Source organism: Oncorhynchus clarkii, unplaced genomic scaffold (assembly GCF_045791955.1).
Source record: "Oncorhynchus clarkii lewisi isolate Uvic-CL-2024 unplaced genomic scaffold, UVic_Ocla_1.0 unplaced_contig_2377_pilon_pilon, whole genome shotgun sequence".
NCBI lineage: Eukaryota > Metazoa > Chordata > Actinopteri > Salmoniformes > Salmonidae > Oncorhynchus > Oncorhynchus clarkii.
In genome coordinates, this window is record NW_027261147.1 from 438,958 (window position 1) to 446,084 (window position 7,127).

The following is a 7,127-nucleotide window of genomic DNA, read 5'->3' on the forward strand; positions in this document are numbered from 1 at the left end:
ATGGGTGTACTCCATCTACAGAACCTGAAATTAAATGTTTTGTCCTAGTATCTTTGCAACATTAATTCAATGATTCCATAGTACACTCTGAAATATGTATTATTTAGAATAATGTGATGTGGGTTTCTGTACTTTGGTTGGCTTGATGACGCTGTGCATATTCTGTTTGCTCTAGTATAAAAAAAAGTTGAACAATTCACTGTTTGACAACAGAGGGAATTGGGGTTTATTAATTCTCTGACCATAAAGGAATGGAGCTCTTTCTGCTCAAATAAAGGAACTGTAGTAGACATAACACAATACATACATGTCTAATTATATATCAGGTTCAGATTGATATATGTACAGTTTTTCTCATTTAATGGAATTATTCTAAATGTTTTCATAAATCACATGTTATAAACGTTATAAAGGTGTTATTAAACACTCACTACGCTCAGCTGCCATGATGTTTTTTTTATCTTACGTTTGAGGACTGAAATTCATCCCACGAAAGGTACTTCAGCTCTCTTCTCCGTCTCACAGATGTCCAGGGGAAGTTGAATGCTTCTCTCTCTTGCCTTTAAGAAGTAGGATTGTGTTGTAAGAAGGTTCATGTGGGTTTCATCCCAAATGGTACATAATTCCCTTTATAGTGCACTCGGGTCCTGGTCAAATCGTGCACAATAAGGGAATTATTTTATGCAACTAGGCAAGTCAGTTAAGAACAAATTCTTATTTACAATGACGGCCTAGGAACAGTGGGTTAATTGCCTTGCTCAGGGGCAGAACGGCAGATTTTTACCTTGTCAGGTCAGGGATTCAATCTAGCAACCTTTCGGTTACTGGCCCAACGCTCTAACCACTAGGCTCCCTGCTACCAGTTGATGTGCCATTTGTGCCACATCTTTCCTTCTTTCTCTTTAGACACCTATCTGGTCTTTTACCAGAGCTGTATGGAATGTATTTTGAAGCCATCAACATGTCTGGTCATGTTTCCTAACAGGGAAAGAGAAAACTGTAGATACCTGACAAGATGATAAGATTAAAACAACATGAGATTATTCAGGTCAGGCTCACTAGCATGGTGACTATAGTATTATATTTGTCCTATTTAACTCTTGTAGTGTGTACTTGTGGGAATTGCAATGCATTTGTTTCATATCCCAACTCCCCCCTACAGTATTGGATTGAATCCCAGCATCTGTGTGTGTCTATACAGTATTGGATTGAATCCCAGCATCTGTGTCTGTCTGTACAGTATTGGATTGAATCGCAGCATCTGTGTCTGTCTATACAGTATTGGATTGAATCCCAGCATCTGTGTGTCTGTACAGTATTGGATTGAATCCCAGCATCTGTGTCTGTCTATATAGTATTGGATTGAATCGCAGCCTGTGTGTGTCTATACAGTTGACCATCATTTCTCATGTTGATAGTGGAGTCTCTTCTAGTTCTAAAGCACAGTTGACCATCATTTCTCATGTTGATAGTGGCGTCTCTTCTAGTTCTAAAGCACAGTTGACCATCATTTCTCATGTTGATAGTGGCGTCTCTTCTAGTTCTAAAGCACAGTTGACCATCATTTCTCATGTTGATAGTGGCGTCTCTTCTAGTTCTAAAGCACAGTTGACCATCATTTCTCATGTTGATAGTGGCGTCTCTTCTAGTTCTAAAGCACAGTTGACCATCATTTCTCATGTTGATAGTGGCGTCTCTTCTAGTTCTAAAGCACAGTTGACCATCATTTCTCATGTTGATAGTGGCGTCTCTTCTAGTTCTAAAGCACAGTTGACCATCATTTCTCATGTTGATAGTGGCGTCTCTTCTAGTTCTAAAGCACAGTTGACCATCATTTCTCATGTTGATAGTGGAGTCTCTTCTAGTTCTAAAGCACAGTTGACCATCATTTCTCATGTTGATAGTGGAGTCTCTTCTAGTTCTAAAGCACAGTTGACCATCATTTCTCATGTTGATAGTGGCGTCTCTTCTAGTTCTAAAGCACAGTTGCGTTCTAATACAGTATAATGGAACCCTTCCACTTTACAATGGGAGTGTAACAATGGAGCAGAACGTTCTGTTTTCTCTTTTCAAAACTGGTTGAACCCTGTTTAACCCTGTAACCCAGCAACAAGTCTGGCTGATACTAAGTCTGGCTACTCAAAGTCCTGCTGACTTCAGTCTTGAAAGGCTATTTTGATGTTGTCGGTATGATGACAAAGCACATTTCTCTCTCACTCACTCGCTCTCTCAAATGTGAAATAAATCTGTTGTAAAGATTTTGTTCTTTGAAAGAAATGTGAGGAAAGGATTTTCTGGATTTCACATAGTTTAAATCTGGGGAAATCAAATATGCAACAATTAGTTAACACTAACGACTAAAGGTTGTCCATCAAATGTCCTTCAAAGATTGATAAATCATAAAACATTATACAGCACAAGCACAACATACTGATAATCAAATTAATAGACTTCTATAATTATACAATATATAATCCCTCTATATCTCTTTCATTAGGTCTACCATACAAAATCCCTCTTTGTAATTGTTAAAGTAACGTTCTTGTCCCAAGAACAGTAGAAATACAGTAATGAAGTACAGTAGAAATACAGTAATGAAGTACAGTAGAAATACAGTAATGAAGTACAGTAGAAATACAGTAATGAAGTACAGTAGAAATACAGTAATGAAGTACAGCAGAAATACAGTAATGAAGTACAGTAGAAATACAGTAATGAAATACAGTAATGAAGTACAGTAGAAATACAGTAATGAAGTACAGCAGAAATACAGTAATGAAGTACAGTAGAAATACAGTAATGAAATACAGTAATGAAGTACAGTAGAAATACAGTAATGAAGTACAGTAGAAATACAGTAATGAAGTACAGCAGAAATACAGTAATGAAGTACAGTAGAAATACAGTAATGAAGTACAGTAGAAATACAGTAATGAGATACAGCAGAAATACAGTAATGAGGTACAGCAGAAATACAGTAATGAAGTACAGCAGAAATACAGTAATGAGGTACAGCAGAAATACAGTAATGAAGTACAGCAGAAATACAGTAATGAGGTACAATAGAAATACAGTAATGAGGTACAGTAGAAATACAGTAATGAGGGACAGTAGAAATACAGTAATGAAGTACAGTAGAAATACAGTTGTGACGTACAGTACATTACAACAGTACTCACTGTGTTAATCATGTGGTGTTTAACACTAAGTCTGACACTAGAGGGAGAACACACACCAGGGAGGGAGGGTAGAGAGAGAACACAGACCAGGGAGGGGGGTAGAGAGAGGGTAGAGGGAGAACACAGACCAGGGAGGGAGGGTAGAGAGGCTAGAGGGAGAACACAGACCAGGGAGGGAGGGTAGAGAGAGGCTAGAGGGAGAACACAGACCAGGGAGGGAGGGTAGAGAGAGAACACAGACCGGGGAGGGAGGGTAGAGAGAGAACACAGACCGGGGAGGGAGGGTAGATAGAGAACACACACCAGGGAGGGAGGGTAGATAGAGAACACAGACCGGGGAGGGAGGGTAGAGAGAGAACACAGACCGGGGAGGGAGGGTAGAGGGAGAACACAGACCAGGGAGGAAGGGTAGAGGGAGAACACAGACCAGGGAGGGGGGTACAGAGAGGGTAGAGGGAGAACACAGACCAGGGAGGGAGGGTAGAGAGGCTAGAGGGAGAACACAGACCAGGGAGGGAGGGTAGAGAGGCTAGAGGGAGAACACACACCAGGGAGGGAGGGTAGAGAGGCTAGAGGGAGAACACAGACCAGGGAGGGAGGGTAGAGAGAGGCTAGAGGGAGAACACAGACCAGGGAGGGAGGGTAGAGAGGCTAGAGGGAGAACACAGACCAGGGAGGGAGGGTAGAGAGAGACTATAGGGAGAACACAGACCAGGGAGGGAGGGTAGAGAGAGGCTAGAGGGAGAACACAGACCAGGGAGGGAGGGTAGAGAGAGGCTAGAGGGAGAACACAGACCAGGGAGGGAAGGTAGAGGGAGAACACAGACCAGGGAGGGAGGGTAGAGAGAGGCTAGAGGGAGAACACAGACAAGGGAGGGAGGGTAGAGAGAGAACACAGACCAGGGAGGGGGGGGGGGGGGTGGAGGAAGAACACAGACCAGGGAGGAAGGGTAGAGAGAGAACACAGACCAGGGAGGGAGGCTAGAGGGAGAACACAGACCAGGGAGGGAGGGTAGAGGGAGAACACAGACCAGGGAGGGAGGCTAGAGGGAGAACACAGACCAGGGAGAGAGGGTAGAGAGAGAACACAGACCAGGGAGGGAGGGTAGAGGGAGAACACAGACCAGGGAGGGAGGCTAGAGTGAGAACACAGACCAGGGAGGGAGGGTAGAGGGAGAACACAGACCAGGGAGGGAGGGTAGAGGGAGAACACAGACCAGGGAGGGAGGGTAGAGGGAGAACACAGACCAGGGAGGGGGGGGGGGTAGAGGAAGAACACAGACCAGGGAGGAAGGGTAGAGAGAGAACACAGACCAGGGAGGGAGGCTAGAGGGAAAACACAGACCAGGGAGGGAGGGTGGAGGGAGAACACAGACCAGGGAGGGAGGCTAGAGGGAGAACACAGACCAGGGAGAGAGGGTAGAGAGAGAACACAGACCAGGGAGGGAGGGTAGAGGGAGAACACAGACCAGGGAGGGAGGCTAGAGGGAGAACACAGACCAGGGAGGGAGGGTAGAGGGAGAACACAGACCAGGGAGGGAGGCTAGAGGGAGAACACAGACCAGGGAGGGAGGGTAGAGGGAGAACACAGACCAGGGAGTGAGGGTAGAGAGAGGCTAGAGAGAGAACACAGACCAGGGAGGGAGGGTAGAGAGAGGCTAGAGAGAGAACACAGACCAGGGAGGGAGGGTAGAGAGAGGAAAGAGGGAAAACACAGACCAGGGAGGGAGGGTAGAGAGAGAACACAGACCAGGGAGGGAGGATAGAGGGAGAACACAGACCAGGGAGGGAGTGTAGAGAGAGGGTAGAGGGAGAACCCATACCAGGTAGGGAGTGTAGAGAGAGGGTAGAGGGAGAACAAAGACCAGGGAGGGAGGGTAGAGAGAGGGTAGAGGGAGAACACAGACCGGGTGAGGAAGGGTAGAGGGAGAACACAGACCAGGGAGGGAGGGTAGAGGGAGAACACAGACCAGGGAGGAAGGGTAGAGGGAGAACACAGACCAGGGAGGGAGAGTAGAGGGAGAGGATATTATAGGAATTCTGGTATTTATATAACATTTCCCATAGATTACATTTTTGGGGGGAGAATACACCCCAATACTGCTCTATGTGGTCTCTGAATTACAGTTCCATCAAGTATTCATACCACTGAAAGACTGATATGAGCTGTTTTGACTGCAACCAAGCATATATATAAGGTCATTTAGGTATTATACATGGTCATCCCTAGTTACAACCACTTATAATCATAGGTGAGTACATACGGTGCTTCATCTATACAGATGATATGTCTATCTGGTCGAAATTACTGATACAGGTCCCCCTCCACCCTCTGGTGGTATATAGAAAGAAGAAAGCTGGATTCACTAAATACTTTTTAGAGTTGCCCTAGAGTTCAGGTAATTTTGGTTTTGTTCACAGTCATATGATACATGGTATAGAAAAGTACAATCTGAGGTGAGTACATGGGGAACTATATCTCTGCAGATGATCTGTCTATCTGGTCAACATTACTGATACAGGTCCCCCTCCACCCTCTGGTGCATCACCTGTCATTATGTTTCCAGAGAAACCTAGATAGAAATAAAAGTCCTATTTACCAAATTACTATGGATGGAATTAGGTGTTTTGGGATGATTTGTAAAATGTCCATATTGGTACAGAAACACCAAACACTGATTTAGAATTGTTCAGAACAAGTTGGTTGACAAAGTCATGGAAGTTTTTAACAATTGAATAAAGCAACTTTGGGTTATGATCACTAATATACCTCTGGAACTCAAATGACCCCAGTGGATAGATTGATGCTGTAGTTCTGACATAACTACGCGTGGTAAAGAGGACTCCTGGACATGGGAGGAGATCCTGGATGGAAAGGGACCCTAAACACAGGCCGGGGAGTATCGCCGTTCGAGGGAGGAGATGGAGGCAGCTAAGGGGGAGCAGCGGCGATATGAGGAGGCAAGTCAGCGAAGCAGGCACAAGGGGCAGCCCCAAAAAGTTTAGGGAAGGGCACACGGGGAGATTGGTGGAGTCGGAGTTTAGACCTGAGCCAACTCCCCGTGCTTACCGTGGGGAGCATGTGACTGGTCAGGCACCGTTTTATGGGGTGCGCATTCACAGGCCAGTGTGCTCTGTGCCAGCGTCCCGCATTTGCCGGGTGGAAGTGGGCATCCAGCCAGAATGGGTTGTGCCAGCTCTGCGCTCGAGACCACCAGTGCACCTTCACGGCCCAGTGTATCCAATGCCCGCCCCACGCACCAGGCCTCCTGTGTGTCTCTCCAGCCCAGTGAGTCCTGTGCCTGTTTCAAGGACCAGGCCTCCTGTGTGTCTCCCCAGCTTGGTGAGTCCTGTGCCTGCGCCCAGGACGAAGCTTCCAGTGATGATCCGTGGCAAGAAGCCTCCAGTGATGATCCGTGGCATGAAGCCTCCAGTGATGATCCATGGCAAGAAGCCTCCAGTGATGATCCGTGGCATGAAGCCTCCAGTGATGATCCGTGGCATGAAGCCTCCAGTGATGATCCGTGGCATGAAGCCTCCAGTGATGATCCGTGGCATGAAGCCTCCAGTGATGATCCGTGGCATGAAGCCTCCAGTGATGATCCGTGGCAAGAAGCCTCCAGTGATGATCCATGGCATGAAGTCCCCAGTGAGGAGTCATGTCACGAAGACTCCAACCTCGGCCTCCAGTCCGGAGCCCCCAGCGACGGTCTCCAGTCCGGAGCCCCCAGCGACGGTCACCAGTCCGGGGCCCACAGAGAGGGTCCCCAGTCCGGGTTCGGCAGCGAGGGTCCTCCCACCAGAGGCGCCACCAAAGCGGGGTGAGCCAGAGGTGGAGCGGGGTCTACGTCCCGCACCAGAGCAACCACCGCGGATAAATGCCCACCCAGACCCTCCCCTACAGGTTCAGGTTTTGCGGCTGGGGGGGGTACTGTCACGCGCTGACCT